Source organism: Falco punctatus (genome assembly GCF_963210335.1).
Source record: "Falco punctatus genome assembly, chromosome: 5".
Lineage (NCBI taxonomy): Eukaryota > Metazoa > Chordata > Aves > Falconiformes > Falconidae > Falco > Falco punctatus.
In genome coordinates, this window is record NC_137584.1 from 34,835,355 (window position 1) to 34,853,414 (window position 18,060).

An 18,060-nucleotide genomic window follows, 5' to 3' on the forward strand; every position below is an offset into this window, starting at 1 on the left:
GTGGAACACTGTGCATCCCTTGGTTTCCTGCAGGAGCCTGGCCTGATGGTTTGTGTTGTACCCTGTGACACCTGGTCTGGTTCCTGCGGCACAGCCATGCACCGTGTTAGCCTTGGCTGGGAAGTGTAAGGGTGGAACAGGCACAGCCACTAGTAATGCAAGAAAATCAAACCTGATATAAAACCTGCATCATTTTACTCACAAAACCTTCAAATCACCCCTCTGTTGAAGCAGTGCCATTTTGGGGGCAGATGTAGCCAAACTGCCCCTCACTTACTGCTGAACTTCTCCCAAAGGCCAGTGCAGCTCTGAGGGACACACATGTCTCTCTGAACTCCTTCCCCCAAGTGAGTTTCAGCCCATGGTCCTGTCCCAGACTTTAGTCTATGAAAATGCAGCCAGATCCAGATCCCTGACTCTGACAGGCTGCGTGGGTTGGGGGGAGCTTTAGAACAGTCTGATGTATCGCCAGAGACAACGGAGAGCAAATGGGATCCAGATGTGTCCTCCAGCACAAAGCTTTTCTTTCGGAAGGAATTTTCCCAGTTCTTTCCCCAGATTCTACTGTCAGGGTTTCTCTCATGATGTATGGCTGCCTGGCTTCCATCCAGGTCCCAGCCATCAGCATCGGCTTCCCAAGGGGGGAAGGTATGGCCAAAATAGTCTGCTCCCCTCCACTGCCGCAGCTTGCTGCCTGTCATCCCTCATGCCCAAGGAGTGGAGGGCTGATCCTCTTGAGCTGCCCCAGACCCCCCACCAGCCCCTCACCCCACTTCATAAAGCCAACCAAATCCTGGGCTACATCAAAAGAAGCGTGACCAGCAGGTCGAGGGAGATGATTCTCCTGATCTACTCCTCTCTCATGAGACCCCACCTGGAGTGCTGCATTCAGCTCTGGGGCCCCCGACATAAGAGGGACATGGACCTGTTGGAGCAAGTCCATAGGAGGGCCATGAAGGTGATTAGAGGGGCTGAAGCACCTCTCCTATGAAGGCAGGCTGAGAGAGTTGGAGTTGTTCAGCCTGGAGAAGAGAAGGCTACAGGGACACCTTATCGTGGTCTTTCAATACTTAGAGGGGGCTTATAAGAAAGACGGAGACAGACTTTTTAGCAGGACCTGCAGCAGTAGGACAAGGGGAAATGGTTTTAAACTAAAAGAGGGTAGATTCAGATTAGATATAAGGAAGACATTTTTTACAGTGAGGGTGGTGAGGTACTGGAACATGTTGCCAAGAGAGGTTGTAGATACCCTATCCCTGGAAACGTTAAAAGGCTAGGTTGGCTGGGGCTCTGAGCAGCGTGATCCAGTTGATGTCCCTGCTCATTGCAGGGGAGTTGGACTAGAATGACCTTTAAAGGTCCCTTCCAATCCAAACTGTTCTATGATTCTATGATTCCAGGATTCTTCCACATAGCCTGTCGTGAAGACAACAGTTGGACCCTGTAGTCCTGCTGTATTGACCTGAAATGATGCTTCAAAGCACACAGAGGGTGGAGAGTGGAGCCACAAATTGAGCCTGGGCTCCTTACAGCCTCCCTGCCCTGTGCCAGAAATGATGATGAAACATTTATTGATTGCAATGAAGTATTGCTGCACTGAGAAAGCTAAGGCAGGAATTCACATGGCTCAGTGTTTCAAACCCTTTGCCTCAATATTTTTCCAACTACCATAATGTATTTTTTTTCCTCCCAGGCAGACATTTGGCAGCAGAGTTAAGTGAATCCTAAGGGCTGTTATAACTTAGACTCATCTTTGGGAGCCCAGTGATGCATGAGAAAGAGCTCTGTCTTTATAAACTCCTAAAAGCACATATGACTACTGCATCCTGCTTTTCCACTGAGACCTCCAGACATCTTCCAGCAGGATTACTGGGTGTGTTGCAGGCAAACTAATATCAGTGCTGTGTCATCTTGCCTTTTTATTTTGTGAATTCAGATCTTCATAATTAGTGCAATAGAGAAATGCAGCAGACAATTCAATTGGGGGGAGAAATCTGCCTGGGACTCTGAGGTTGAGGAATTTAAATCAAACTCTCTTTCAATAAGTGCAACCCATTAAAAACCTCTTGATTGTCTATTTGAATATTTCAATTTAAAATGCTACTTAGAAAGAGTAAATAAAATATGCTTCGGTTCTGCAAATCAGATTTATCCTTGGTTAAAGTCCATTGAGAGATACCCCTAGGGTGAATTTGCTCTACATCACATTTTTGCCCTGGGGTGTTTTCATAGCAGTCTGAGTCATCCAAAGCTCCCAAGCTGAATTAATTTCTGAATCTCATAGTTGATATCCCACAGACAAAACCATGTCTGTGATGCAGAAAAGCACTGATTAATACTGAGCAGGAAGAAGCCAGGCACTGCCGTGTGCTTCTGCCCATTTCCCTACAGCTCATTGGAGTCAGCTCGGCTTTCTGCAAGTCCCGTGTGATGCCGGTCAGCATGGGGGGAAGGCAGAGACTCAGCAGATGGATGGGGAAGCTGCATGCGTTGGTGTGAGGGTCCTTTCACCATCCCAGCAGCTGGCAGCTGTTGCTCTTGAGCACACCTCCAGAGGAAGCAGCCAGGACTTCTGCTGCGGCTATGCCCGCTGTAAGCCCGGCCAGCACTCCTTTGTTCATGCTGCAGCAGGTCACCAGCTTCATCCCTCCCTGGGGTTTGTCCCCAGCCTCTCCAGCCCATCCTGGCCCTGCAGGGAAGGTCCTCCCACAGGACCTTTTTGCTTTTGTCTGCTGGAGAAGCACTGAGCTCTGTTAGGAGGGAGGAGACCCTGGCTTACAGGGCAGCTGGCGATGCCTCGTACCAGAGCCCCATATGGCAACAAGCGATGGTCCATAGCCAGTGAGCTCTGCCATGGGATTTCTCACATCCTCTGCATGCTGGTGAGGCATGGATGAGCTGCATCCACCACTGGTGATGCCTCAGGCAGCTGGGTTTTTTCAGCATTTTTGACTCCTCCACTTTTCCTCTGAGCATTTGGATGCTTTTTGGGCACCAGACAGAGGCACTGCCCCTGTCCATGGAGTAGAAATCCTGGTGGAGGTGTGGCAGAGTCCTCTGTGAGCTCTGAACTCCAGTCCCTGGATCCTCCTGCAATTTCAGCTGGGTTTGGAAGTGTTTCAGCTGTGATGAGAAGTGCAAGCCTGGCAGTGCCAGGGCTTTGCAGTCACTGAGCAGGTCCCTGTGTAGCTGCCCATGGCAGGGCCCTGTGATGGGCGGCGGGGTGGTTATCCTGCTGCCCTTCGGCAGACAGGCAGATGGTGCCATCAAGTTGATTAACACCACCAAACCCAGTTTTCTAAGAGCCTATTGATTTTCCAGAAGGCTAACAAATTTTCTCCTTCTGTACCAGCACTGAGCCTGTAGCAATCTGCTATATAGCAGGAGGGAAATCAGCTTTCAGTGTGATTTAGGGAGGGGTGTGTTGCATCCAGACACATACCAATGTGATCTTTCTTGAGTGTTGTTACATACTGCCTTAATAATTAATTAGAGATGAATAACATTTATGTTCAACACTAATTTGTAGCCGAGTTAGGACAGTAGACTGAGTGCCAGATCAGGTCCTGCATGGGGCAGATGGCTTCCTGATGAGTCACACTGAGTAAGGGTTGACCCTGGGCTCTTCCTCTCCCCAGGGGTCTTTGAGAATGGGCGTGTGACCACATAGAGAAGCAATTCTGGTGCTGGCACTGTATTAACCTCTTTTCTTGACAGACTGAGAATTTGGGAAGATCTCTGGTTAGCACAGTTTACCAGCCGTGATGGTTTGCTCTTGTCTTAAAGCGTTTGGGTTGTGGCTAGACAGCAGCAAGGGACCTCAGGAGGCCCTGCCACTGCCAGGAGCTCCCTGCTTTCCTCTGGGGTGGCTCAGCCCCTCGTGTTAGGCACTGTACAAGCACATAACAAAAAGATGGTGCTGACTTCACAATCTCATCTCTTGATCCATATGTGTGTAAAAGCCTGATAGGTGTTACCATGAGACTTTTCTGTACCTGTCTAACTATAAAGCCAAGTCTGTCTTGTAATGGGAACACAGCTGTCTGGGGAGCTGCAGAGGGAGGTAACAAGCTTGGGTTTGGGGTGTTGGATGCTGCTCATTCCTGAGCCCTCAGCTTTCTCTCTGTGGCCCCTGCTCAAGGCTGAAACATTTGCTTAGCAAAGGGGACCATGGAGATGCTCTGACAACTGCAACAGGGGCTTACCGAGTTCTGTGGACCTTTAGATCCAGCTGTTGGGGAAGAAGCCAGTGTGCTCTTTCCAACAAGACTGTGATGAAGAGAAGCAAAAGTCTGAGCTACCTTCATTGTATTTCAGAGCACCATCATCTGTTGGCAATTTACTACTAATGCAGCATATAGTGTGTTTACAGCAGGTCACTGGAAATGTACTTCAACCCATTCATTGTTTTAAATAGCAAAGCACTGTTTTAGTGCAACATAAATTTAAATTTACCATCCTGCAGAAAACTGTGGACAAGGAGCCTTCCAAAAGATGCATTTTTATTAGCTCTCTCTTCTACATTTAGCTGCTGATAAATATTTATTTAGACTTATGCTGCCAAAGGCTTTAAACACGGCCACATTTCACTTCCTTCCACGGATAAGTGGTGGCAAAGAGCTGTCAGTGATGGGCAGAGACTGCGGGCCAGGCAACAGTGGGCAAACCCAAAAGTGTCTTCCCATAGTGGCTGCGGAGCCTGACTAAAGCCTCACCACAGGCACACAGAGGTCAGAGGCCGGGTGCGGGGAGGAACCCAGATAACCCAGTGGGGGACACGAAACCCCGATGTGGCCCCTCCCAGAGCTGTCCCAGGGAAGCCTCAGCCCAGGGTCCAGGGGGACACCCAGCACCCTAAACCGAAGGGAGAAGCTCTTACAGACTGAGGGTAATAAGTTACTGCCTCAAGGGTATGGGACACATTATGGGATGCAGAGGAGGAGCATCTTGGGATTGCACAGGACTATGTGATGTTTAGGGGAGGAACCAAGGGTGGGGAAAGGGAGGGATCTGTGTGGTTTGGGAAAGAACATAGGCGGGAAAACAGAATAAACAGATAAAAGGCTCCAATGACATGGAAAGAGTTGCCTGGTTGGCATGTCTGTCTGGCCATGCCCTGCACCTGGTCAGCAGGGCCTGTCTTCTCATTAAACTCCATTCAGATGTTTTCTGGTGGACTCTCTACTTTGTGTGCACATGAGTGTTTGGGGTTCTGGGTGAATCACTGGTGAATGTAAAGCTGGACTAGCTGGTGAGTAGGGTAAGGGGCTTTGGGAGCCAGGTATCGAAGCAACTGTAAACCTGGGCTAGATGCTGGAGGTGCCAAATGTCTGTGCATTAGCTACTGGAGAGCCCAGAAGGTCCTGGCCAGCTACTGGGGAGATCATGGGGTCTGGAAGTCAGCTAAGAGACCTGTTTGAGCAAGAGCCAACTGGAGAGAAGAGGATCTAAGGGCTGGCCAGCTACTGTGTAGACTGAGTGTCTCTGGCCAGTGGCCAGAGGGATCCACGTTGTATACATGTCTATAGAAGTATATATATATTTTTTACTAATGGGTTTTCATCCTGATCATCCAGAGAGCAGAACACGATGAGGCCCTTGGTGCTGTTTGTGTTTGTGTGTGGTGAACGTTTCTGTGTTGCTGGCCACACACATACATAGATATGTGTTGAAGATGAGTGTTTATGCTCATATGCCTACTGGGAATACACGCTTAGCCACACTGCCAGCTGGACCTAGGGGCAGGGAGCTGCAGAAGCCTTGCCTCTACCATGCCACTGGATTTGGCCATCTGGGACAGTGACCTGTTCGCTTGGACTAGCAATTGGGTTTGAACCAAGAATAGCATCTGCAAAGACTATCTTATTGCCCAAGCAAAAGGATTGAAAGGGAGAAGATCGCTCTTTTTAATGCCTTCAGGCTTGCAAAGTCCCTCTCAATCAAAGCTGGATGATGACAGGCAGCTAAATCCTCTGCTCCCAGCATCTAGGCACATCCACTTTGCAACACGTCTTGGTTCAGACACACCTGAGCTGACAAAGTCGCTCCCAATGGCATTGAACTGCTCAGAAACCAGCCACTGGTGTGATTCATGAATTGGATGTTCCTTTGCCAGTCTGTCTCCTCAACAGGCAGAGCCCAAGGCATGTGCTGAGACAAGTCCCCCCCTCCAAACCGTCTCACCCTGACACAGGAAGTAGCTGGCATAAAGCACGTGTTCGGGAACTGAGCATATTGAAATGTGAACACATCACCCAAGCGTGGAGGTGCTTTCAATGATGGACAAGTTTACTAGCAGAGATGAAGCTGAGCAAAAGGGCTTTAAAGGCCTTAGGGACACCTAAAATTTAATTTTGGCAAAAAAAAAGTTGTAGTCCTTCTGCCTTTTCATATGCTACTCTGAGCTGTTGTGGAGGAATATCATGATCCAGCCCCATGTTTCCACCAAAACTTAACAACAAATTAGAGGCTCTTGTATGAGTCTGTCATTCTCTGAGTGATTGCAGAGATACACTCTAAGCTGATGAATTATTTAAAACAGATGCAGTACATTTCAGGAAATTAATTTGATTAAGTGGCAAGATATTATGAAGAAAACTGAGACAAAAGCCTAAGAGAATCTATTTTCATAAAATAGAGCATGCTTCCTGTCTGATGATAATTTTAAGTAAACAGATGAATTAGTACGCAGACTGATTGTCCACTAGGAAGACATATTTACACAGGAAACTAATACAAAATGGAGAATGGTCTCGCTAAGCAAGACATATTGCCCTCTCTCCACTCTATCTGTGAAACAGGCAATGAAAAGGAAATAACATATGGGGCTTTCTTTAGTTTCAAACTTCTCTTTCCCAAGCCCTGTACTGTGTGCTGTGGGGGCATGATTTTGCTAAAGCACTACTGATACATCACTTTGTAGATGTTACTGAAGCTTACAGCTTCTGCCTAAATCTCTGTACAAAACACATTCTAGATTGTTGTGGTTTTCGTGGCTTATCACAAAATGTAAAGCTTTGTAGGGAGAAATAAGATTTTATATCTGATGGGATCTGGAAGAGGTATTTGAAGACATGACTGTCCAGTTGACTGTTTTTTTCTCAACAAAGTCAGCTTGTCTTCAAACCTTTTCTTGACAACATTCTTAGGCATGCTACTACACCACTGTTGTATGAAATACATAAACTGTCTTTGCAGAGAAAATGGAGAATTGCTCTCACATATTGCCTTATTATCGTTATATACTGATTTTCATCCTTTCTCTGTATTTATACTGAAAGACATTAATATGATATATTTACATATTTACTTCATTGAAACCACAAAGAAGCTCTTATTTAATTGCAGTGCATATCATCATATTCACCTAATCTTGTATACATTCCCCTGGTGTTTCAATTGCACATCTGTCTTAAACTGTTGTGGTGGGGAGTAAACACTGTATTTCATCTTAGAAATGGTGCTGTTGAATGATACATGAATATTCAGTTAATTTCCGTCTTCTCTTCCACAGTACTACTTTCCTTTACTTTTTATTTTCCTTAATAAAAACTCATATTTCGTATTTAAATTCACATTTTTTTTAAAAAAGGTCAATAAATACGTCTGTGATTTTCCTTTCCTTTCTTCTCCCTCTCCCTCTCCTTCTCCCTCTTCTCCCCTCCCCTCCCCTCCCCTCCTCTCCTCTCCCCTCCAACACTGGAAAAAAGACTTGCATTAGATAGCACTTCTGGCTCAAGTCTAGCCTGCGGATTGACTGCTGGCAGTTTGCTTCTATATGGATTCCTCACTATTGATTTTTGTTCCAGGTCTAAGATATGGGCATGTATCACTTTCCCAGCATCAGTCTCATACAGACTTTCTAGCTCTCCCATGGCTAACAGCTGAGTTCTTCGCATGCATCAGTACAACCGCCATCCCAGGCACCCCTCGGGGTAGGAAGCCTAACATCTTCTAGAGGGTGTATCTGCGTTGCAGGCTGCAGAGGCTCCTGAAGACACATGTAAAGGATGAACTAGTGCTCGTCAAGCTCTGTGCTGCTATGGCGGGACTGCTCCCCTGCTTCCCTCCAGTTGCTTTGCAGCGCAGACATGCACAGTCTCTTCTGTACCGTCATACAGACCATAGCTTGTGGTAGAATAGAGAGGCAACCCCAGATATGAATGTCTTAGGCTAATATACTGACTACCAAGCTATATCCCCTTCTTTCTGAATTGTAGGCCAATGCTAAAATAAAAAAAAAGGAAACTATCCAGTCTGCGGATTTCTCTGGGAAGCCAGATGCCCTAAAATATGGATGACTGCCCAACAGATTTCTTGAACAGCTGCATACTACTCTGTTCTTGCAAAAGTGCTTTGAGACAGATAAAGAGGAAGAGTATTTGGATTTTTTTGACAAAAGTGGCAAAAAGAGAATTTATACACCTTTAGTGAAAGGATGACGAAAAACCTCCCACGGATTTCTCTTTTCCAAACGCAGAGGAGCATGCAGTGGAAGCAGGTTGCCAACTTTTTATTTCACATAGAAACAATAGAAAGTTTAATGTTAAGAAATGGAAACTAAGATCAGTATAACAACAGTTTAGTCCAGAGATACATATGGTGAATACTGGGAGTGAAACCAGTTACCCTTATCTTGAACAAAGCACCCTTCTGGAGAAAAATACTTGTTTATTTAGGTTGAAAACACACACCGGTCAATATACTGACCAGTGTCCTACTAAGCAACAGGCAGTGTAAGCTCAGATTCACCAAAGTGGTCTGAACTTTTCAAGTAGTGGGAGAAGGAAGTGCTTACGGCTCAGCTGCTCAGCATCTTTGCAAAAGTGCCCCTCTCCAACTCAATACCCCACATCAGAGGCACCTGAGACACCTGCGTTCCTTAACTGATCTGCAGTCTAATCCTCTCCACCCACACATACACATATAGAATGGAAATAACAATTTGAACTTATATACATAAATACAGTTCTTTGAAATGCACTAATGTATGTTACCGCCTGAATCAGGAGAGCACTTATGCACAGCATACACTCACATACAAGTTGCATGGGAAGAAGAGTTTTAAAGTTTTGGTATGATATCAGATTGTATCTAGGGAATTATTGTAGACAGAGCGGAGAAGAAATTGAGGTTAGGAATGGTCCAGGAGGCAAAGGGGGAAAGGCATGGAAAACAAGTCAAGAAAAAGAAAGGTCCAAGCAGTAGATGGTTCACAGTTACTTTAGGCAGCAGTTTTAAGTTTCTCAGTTTTGAAAACGGAAATAACACCTACTTATAACCAAGAGGTGGGCTGGTAATTCACATTGAAAAGTGCTCAGAGATCCTTGGGAGGAAGGTATTTTTGGAAATGTGAAGGGTCATCCTTGAAGCATTTGTTATTGTACCGTAGTGTGATTGTGGACTTCAAAACTGCTACTAAAAAGTAGTACAGAAGGAAAACAGCAACCCACTCAAGAATGAATACTTGGCCAGCCCCAGTATTTCTACCCATGATACCATCAACAGACAAATACTGATGGGAAGAATGGGGAAGAAAAAAATCTTAAGTGCATATTTTTCTAGGTGTCTCACCTGGACAAGATAGTTTGCTAAGTGTACAGCTTCAGGTGGCGTAAACAGTTCAGATATTTGTGTTTATTCTCATTTTGTTTCCCCCTGGGAAACTGTAACCAAGCTTCCAGAGTGATGAAACCAACACTGAGGAACTCAGCAAAAGAAAAGTGATAGACTTACTTCTTCTCCTAGTTTGTGACAGTTATGACCAATCAACCCCATACCTTTACCTCAGGATCAGGAGGGATTCACCTTAAAATGTTTCTCTGTCCGCTTACTGTGTTACAGCATGTGCCTTCAAATCCTGCAGTCACAGCCTCCTTTCAGACTTGTGCTGTTAATCTCAGTCCGTAACTCAGTTCCTCGGGCTGCCAGCAATCGGTGTTCACAGAAGGGAGGAGTCTGGAGATGTACCCAAAGCCTTTCCATTTTGGTCCATCTCTGTGCTTTTCTGAGATTTTTTGCTTAGGTTGACAGCATGTCTCAGACTCTTTCCGGATTGTTAATGACTTACAAAGCTGAAAGCATGGTTGTTGGCACTCCTTTCGCTTAATGTCTTCTGCCTGCGAGTGCTAAAGAAAGACAGAAAGAATTAAGATACATTCAGACCATAAGGACAAAGAGGTTTAGAAACTGAAGTCTGGTCTTTTTACTTATCTACTTTTAAGGTAGCAATTCTATCAAGAACTGGATTATTCTACCCCAGATCCAGGATGTTTTACCCCGGTTTATTTACCTGTGCCTGAAGAAGAGGCGGAGATAGCACTGCATTCATTGTACACTATGCTATACATTGCATTTCTGATGCATTTATGGAACCAGGCCCAGGCCAGCTCTATGAATGAAATCTAGAGGAAGTCAGACCTGTTCTGCCAGTCAGGAACCCACTGCTGTTGGCATTGCAGACTATTGGATATGGATGTGGTGACACCCTTCCCCGAGGACATCCTTCAAGGAAGCACTGGGAAGGCAGTGCATACTAGGAAACCTTGTCAGCACAGCTGCTTGCCACTAAGCCTTGCTACCAGGAAGCTGGGAGTAGATTCACTCAATGACATGTTCTTGTGCTTGCCCCAGTAGTGACAGTGCTGTTGTAGGTTCCTGTCCCAGTCCATGTATATCTCCCCTCATCAAAAAACCTCTGTGGAGAACTGTAACTTGGCCATTCCCATTTCTCAAGACCAGTACTCAGCTCAAAACTGGAATTGTGCTTTTCAGTCTGTTTTGGAGGTGGAGAAGGAAACAAATCCAGCTTTTCCAGTATGACAGTTTGCAGATACCAGGGATTTTTTTTATCCTATAACATAAAAGCAGGCCTTATAGCACCCATACAATGGCAACAAAGACATCTACTTACCTTGCCACCTGATGAAATCCAGCAACAAAATCATGTTCAGTCCTCTTACAAAATTTGGCAGTGCCTGTAGTGCCTCTTTCTCCTCCTTTTCTCATTTAATGCACATTGACTAATAATCTCCAGGGCTGTATCAACACCTTCTTTTATCTTGGCAGAACACTCCAGGTAAGCATATGCCCCAATGCTGGCAGCTAAAGCTTTTCCTTCTGTAGTGTTAATTGGCTTGTTCCCTGGAGTAGTTAGTTTCTTTTTAACGCCCTCACCACTCCGTAGTTCAGTCTTGGTAGCCACCAGAATAATAGGTACTGTGGGCAGAACACTTTGATTTCTGGAACCCCAAAATAGAGCATGTGTTGCTGGGAGTCAGGTCCACGGAGGACCATATTAAAATAACATCGGTGTCCTTGTAGAACACTGAGCAGAGATTTCAGTAATTGACTTTATTCTTCCCTGCCACATCAAAGAGAATTAGTTCCATCTCTTTCCCATCTACCTCTGTGTCAGTGATGTAAGCATCAAACAGAGTTGGCTCATAGGGCTTGGGAAGCTGTGACACAGAGCAAAGAGGAGGCATGTCTTACAACAGCGATCATATCCAGCTATAGTTAGATTTTTTCTAAGAGCAGCCATTCCTTAAAAACCAAGATAAAGTACAAAACGGATTACCATAATGGATTATGTGCATGCTGATGGTTTTTTTTTGTTGTTTTGTTTTTTGGTTTGGGTTTTTTTTGGTTTGGTTTTTTTTTTTTTTTTTTTTTTTTTTTAGTTTTTGTGCAGGGTAGAAGGAAAAGAGAGAAAACCCATTAGTTTAGAACTCTTCCCCTTACCTCCTTTTTTGTCTCAGTACCCCTGGGTTACCTTTGCTTTCTATTTTTTTCCCCTTTTAATTTCTCTGATATCAGAAACTTCTGAAATCGTGAGTACCTTGCTCTTGACTATTATCATACATCAAAAAATGAAGGTATAAACCAAGTCTGTATGTAACCAAGACTCCTGCAGTGCCCTATATTTCTGTTTTATCATCTCAGACGTTTTTTTATGGTTGGTGTTCAGTCCATAACAGATTTCATTTTCTAGATTGAATGACTTAATTTTGTGAGTGAGGTGGAGTATAAAGCACTGTACCGAACAACTATCCAAATCAGTTTTATTGACTACATTTTTTCCTGCCATTGTCTGCTAGTGGAATTCTATCAATGGCAATAGCTATCCTGTGTAAGCCCATGCATGCTGCTTTTGCTCCTAGATCTCTTGTCATGTAGGAGTTCAGAGTGTTCTCTTTGTATATTCATGGTTAATTTATACGAGATAAAAGTTTGTTAGACTTACAGGATAGTAATTTTCAACATCAACTGTCTTTCTTGATGTTCAGTATTAGATTGGTTTCTTCTAATATTGTTGCCGCCTCAGCTTCCTTAGGTCACTGGTTCCCCTGCAGAGAGAACTTGCCACCACTGTTCAAAGACCATCATGATGACCACAGTATTTAAAGGAATAGGTCAATGTTTCTTAATATAGCCAACCAATCTGCAAAGAGAACCTGATGACATCATTGTTTTTTAAAGAAACCTACTTTACCGGCAATGAAGTGGAAGTTACACAATTCATTAACAAATCACAGCATGTTTACTTTAGAAATTTCCTCATTCCTATTGCAAAAGAGTCAACCTGAGTGAGCATTTCAGTGTTGAGTGTGCCAGACTACTAGTGGGGGTGGGGGTGTGTGTGCGCACTGACAGTACTGGAGTGTAGAACACTGGAGTGTAGGCAGTAGACCTGCCAGACAGACCCTCAAGATACTCCTTTCCAGATCTTTTGAGGCATTGTAGAGAAATTAATTGCAGAATCAAAGAATGGATGAGGTGTGTCCCTGCCCTGCTCAGAGCAGGATCAACCACAGCAGGCTGCTTAGGACTGTGTCCAGCTGGGTTTTGAATATCTCCAAGGATGGAGACCCCACATCTATCCAGGAAGCTTTTTTCAGTGTTTGGTCATCCTCAAAGTAGTGAAATGAAGTCTAGCAACCAGAGAGTCTAAAGAGAAAGAATTGTCCAGCGGTAAGGATACTATTTTGAACTCCAGAGATGAAGACTGAATTCCCTGCTATCTTGTGGCTATTGGAGAAGTTATTTGTATTCTCTGTCTCAGTTTTCCTGGCAGACAAAGACTGCAAGGTGTCTGCAACCACTAAAAACTGACAACAAAGGGAACCAGGGGTAGATTAATTTAGTCTGGCTGCAGAGAGAACTGTTTCCAAAGGCATTATTGGTGATGCAGATATGTAACTGCTGGTTAGTATAGTTCTGTGGTCAGCCCATTTATTCCATACAGCTACAGAAGTGCTCTCCAGCTGGGATGAGGGGATTTAGGTCTAAATATTTTATCCTAAGGATAAGGAAATTGGTTTTGTTTAATTTGAAGTCAGCTGGAGACCTGAGGCCACTTTAGTTTTCTGTGGTGGTCTATTTTACTCTGCCATACCATATTCCCTGAGTCTATTCAAGTATGAATCCTATAGTCTTGCCATAGTAACTTGACAAAATTAAAGTCATCAGCTTCTGACTTGCCCCACTTAGTCCCTGGAAAAGCAATGCCAGTGGGGGTCCCATACAGCTCTTTAGGGTCATGAAAGCATTTCTTGTTTGGGACAATGTGCTTTCATGTGCACTTAGCCTAGACCTATGTATGAAAATAAGTCTTTTTCACCTTCTCTTTTTGTGCCTTGGCATTCTGGTTTCTAGGTAGATCAGTCTGGCCTCTCTGCTGAGACCACTGGTCACAAGGGGGTTTGAGAGTTAAATTCTGTTTTCCTTCAGGGATGCTGGAAAGCAATGGACCTGCTGTGACACACAACAAGTGGTCTGGTTCCTATACATGCCAAAACCTCTTAGCAGCTTAGTGAGACAGATACCTACCATTTCTGCCTGACCTACATCTACTCAGAGCTTTTCTGCACTAGCCTGTAAACTGCTCATATTTAGCTAGCTCTTGCTTTCCTTACCTTGCTGAGAAGCTTTGCCTGCATTAGGAATGCAGGATGCTTGTTGCTAGCATTACAGTACAAGGCAGTGTGCAGGACTCAGTATGCCATTACTAGCACATACGGCTCCCTCAGCATGTTATGCCATAGCAGGCAATGTACTTTACTTGCCTACTTGTTGACAAAAAAGTGAAAGAATACCTTCCTCACTGAACTTTCACACTTTTGGTACAGATTTATGCTTGAATACAAATTATCTGAGTTACAGACATGCCCTTTAGAAAATCTGTTTAACAGAAAGAGCAGAGGGGGAATATAATCCAGAAACAATCTCCAATAATTGACTGGCATTGTCTTCTCAGCAACAAAAAATGCCACTTGGATTAATAATTAGATTAATAAATAAATCAAGTAAAAAACAAAAGGCTGAGTTTTAATCTTAAAACCACTAGCACAAGCAATGAGACCAAAGAAGTGCTGTCTTCTTTCTCCTACTTCATACTTTGTTCATCAGTCATACAGATGTGTGTGGTGCAGCAGAACTAATGCTCTGCTTAGAAAGTACACATTTAAGGATTACTGGAAGTGAAGTTTCAGCTTGCTTAAAGAAGTATAGTTTAGCATATCATGCAAATTTGGTCAGAAGACATAAAAGTTAACAGCATAAAGTTCAAATTCAGCCCTAAAATATGTAAACTGGCTACATTCCCTGGTGCCGTTCAGACCACAACCATGCTTGAATACAGAATTGGTCCTATACAAAATTCCCTAAGGAAAGGAAAAAGCCATCTCATTCCAGAGCTTCTTTTCGTTATTTTTCTTTCCAGGTTTTCCACCTCTGCTCTCAGGTACCACCCCAAGAAGAAAGCCTAAGTACTTCCACAGATTATTACCCACTGTGCTGATTTACAGTACCATGGCCATGCTTATTTCTGCTGCACTCGCAGCACTGCCATGCTGGTCAGATTCCCATTTTTCTTGATGCATCAATCCAAGTAGCAAAAGAAAAGGATTCCTATGTACAACTCTACCCCAGTTTCCACTGTTCTTGATACTGGCTTGTTTCATGCTTTCATGTATGGGCTGAAGAAAGAATGCTTCAGAAAAGAGAAGTATATATAACTGAAAAAATAATATAAATTAAGGGCCTTCTTGCTTTCACTTAGACAGCTCAGGGCAGGTGCCACAGAGTGTACTGATATTTATGGACTAAGCCCACTGCAGGAGAAAGGTGGCATTAGCAAATTTATATTAAGTATGAAACCCAGGCCACTGATCAAGTCCCAGGTATTACACATTTAAGTATAAATGTGTGATAGCCACAGTGACTTAGATGGTCCCTATAGAGTCTATTGCTTGGAGTGTACCCTAGAACAGTGAAATGAGTGCAATCTCACCCTGAGTCACATGGCTGGGTCTCCCGATACAAAGCCTTTTGGAAGAAAAATCTAAAATAAAGCATTTGAAACCCTAGGTCAAGGAATTACACTGATTTTAGTGCAGTCTTTCTTGCAAGGAGAGACGAAATATCAGCCTTTTGCCTTCAGCATAACTGTGTGGAAGACTACAGAAGCAACACGTCACTAAAAACTAAAGCAGTTACGGCTCAGACCCTAACTGGTGCTGGAACTGTACCTGTGCTGTTCTGTTACAGGAAAGGTCTTAGCTGGGCCTCTGTAGAGCATTTCCTTAGCTAGCTTGGAAGCTGGGACCAGCAGACACTTTGGATGAGGCCACCCTGCTTTGAAGTCTGAAAGAGCTGGAGAGTATGACTGTGGGCCACTTCGTTAGCTTTCTTTACATCGAGGCATATGGATAATTGCCACCAGCACGCTGGGTGAACAACAGAGCCGTGTGCTCTGAAATGAATATGCTGCCCGTTTCCTCACCTTTCATGGCACAGCACAGATGAGATAATGGACAAAACTGCTTGCTCGGATGATTTATTTGGTTGGGTTTTTTTCTATTTAGTAAGTGCTTTGCTTATGAAAAGACAAACCCACCTACCCAGCCAACCACTCTTCGCGCCAGCCAGAAGTCACGGAAAAAACGCATTAGAAAGCGTATTTAAGCAGCACCTCTCACCACCCGCCCGCTGAGCGCGGCAGCCTTCCCGCGGCCGCCCCCGGGTGCAGTTGGCTAGCGCGGCCGCACGGTGGCGCCCAGCCCCAGCAGAGCCGCACCGCACCGCTCCGCGCCGCACCGCACCACTCCGCACCGCATAGCACCGCACCGTACCACACCGCTCCGCACCGCACCGCAGCGGAGCGCAGCAGCTCTCCGTGCTTCTGGCTGCGCTTGCAGAGAGAACAGCTACGGGCTGCCAGTGCTCCATCGCCAGGGGGCCGTGCCGGCGCGGGGATGACTCCCGCACACACAACTATTTTCATTTCGTGGAGTTTAAAAGCCTTGAGCGGTGACAGCAAACGCAAAGGGGAGATGGAAAACAGAAACTTAAAGGCCGCACCGATGCCTGTGACTACACTTTATTTCTGGGGTTTTTTTTCAAACATCAGTGTGAATTTATTATGTTTGCATAACATGCTGTACAAACTATGTAAGAGCAAGGTACGAATGCGTCCATTGCCATCCAGGGACGTGCTCTTTTGACAGGGAGAAATGGGAATTACAAAAATCTCACAGAAGATGCATTGTATTTCAGTGTCTAGGATTTAAGTGAACCATAAGTGAACCACTTGCCCTATTGACACACAGTTCTGTAACAGTCTGCTGCAAACAACACATCAGGCAATTGGATATACTCAGTGATGCGTTTGGCCTTCAAATGGATATTTTAAAATACAATTTCTAGTAACAACCATATTGCTCCAATCACTCTTTTTTGTTCTATCCCCTAATGCCAGTGCTGGCTAGCAAAAGAGGATGCTTCGGATCCAACCCTGAGAGGCAGTAGCCACAGGACATCATTTAGGTGGAAATGCTTGCAGGGAAAAAGCTTGAGGCAACACCCAGTGAAACAGTGATAGCTGCGACAGGGACAGAGGGAATCACTACCAGCAATTTCACAGTGTGAGACTTTACAATGCACAGCTTTATTAACGCACCCAGTGTGAGCCATCTGTTTATATTAAAGTACTTCCATCCTGTCCCCCAATCTGAAACCTCTGTCTTTTGCACTTGTTTATTTTCCACATTCATTTTTTCATTACTGTGACTTCCAATATCCCCGTAAATTGAGTTCAAAAGGGCATCTCAGTTCGTCTGCTACTTCTCCCAGGTTGTAATTCCCCTGTTTCCTTTTGGTCAAAAGCTGGCAGGAGAGAGACCCAAACACGATGAATTTTTCCTTTAAGGAAGGGAAGCGGTTGAGTGCTGTTACATTTTTCCAGTAATGTCCAGTGAAGGCTTTTATTTAACCACCTGCAATAACCTCAGTTCCACTTTGGGCTTTAAAGCCAGCACCTGGGACGCAGCCATTTCCCCTCTCTCTCGCTCCCGGTTGCTCTCCTAGCTTTTTCAGACCGGACACCCCGAGTGCCGGGGCCGGTGGTTGTGAGGCGGCGGGGCTGAGCCGGCCGGGCCGTGAGGCGAGCGGAGCCGGGCCGGGGGGCGAGCGGGGCCGGGTCGCGGGGCGAGTGGGGCCGGGCCGTGAGGCGGCCTCCGCGCGGGGCTGACGGCGCTCGGCAGGCAGCGGTGCCGCACCTCGGGACCAGCCCGGGGCAGATCCCCCGGCCGCGCCGGCCGACAAGGCCCCCTCCGGTTTGTGCCGGCACCCCGGCACTGAGTGGCGGCTTTGCGGCAGGGCGGGTCGGGTCCCTGTCGTGGCCCCGGTTGCGCCGCTGCCCGCCCCACCGCTCGGGATGACCGGGCCCCGCCGCCCCCAAGCGCGTCTCCAGCCACCCCACAGCCACCGGCCCCGATGCCCCCAGCCCGACCCGGTAGCCGCCAACCAAGCCCAGCGCCGCGCCGCCCCGCCGCCGCCCCCGCCGCTGCCGCTGCCGCGGGCCGGGGGTCGCTCGCGCCCTGCTGCGCCCTGCTCCCCCCGCCTGCCCGTGCCCCGCCTCCCGCCCGCAGCGCTCCGCCAATCGCGACGCTCTCCGCCGGGGATGACCTCACTCTCTGCCTTCCCATTGGCCGGCTATATTAAGAAAGTCGCGAGCGCCTTTAAATAGAGGCGCCGGCCCGCAGCTTGCAGCAGTGGCAG

At 46.0% G+C, this 18,060-nt stretch overlaps 1 protein-coding gene and 1 pseudogene across 2 annotated transcripts in view; one reads left to right on the forward strand and one right to left on the reverse strand.

Moving 5' to 3' along the window:
* Nucleotides 1-18,060, forward strand: part of LOC308064864 (uncharacterized protein) — a 279,371-nt gene that overhangs the window by 162,437 nt on the left and 98,874 nt on the right. The window lies entirely within an intron of this gene.
* LOC308064567 (ras-like GTP-binding protein RHO) lies at nt 9-17,972 on the reverse strand (annotated as a pseudogene). Its single transcript has 2 exons — nt 11,348-17,972; nt 9-11,240 (listed from the first exon to the last, which is right to left on the reverse strand). The product of its transcript is annotated as a ras-like GTP-binding protein RHO (transcript).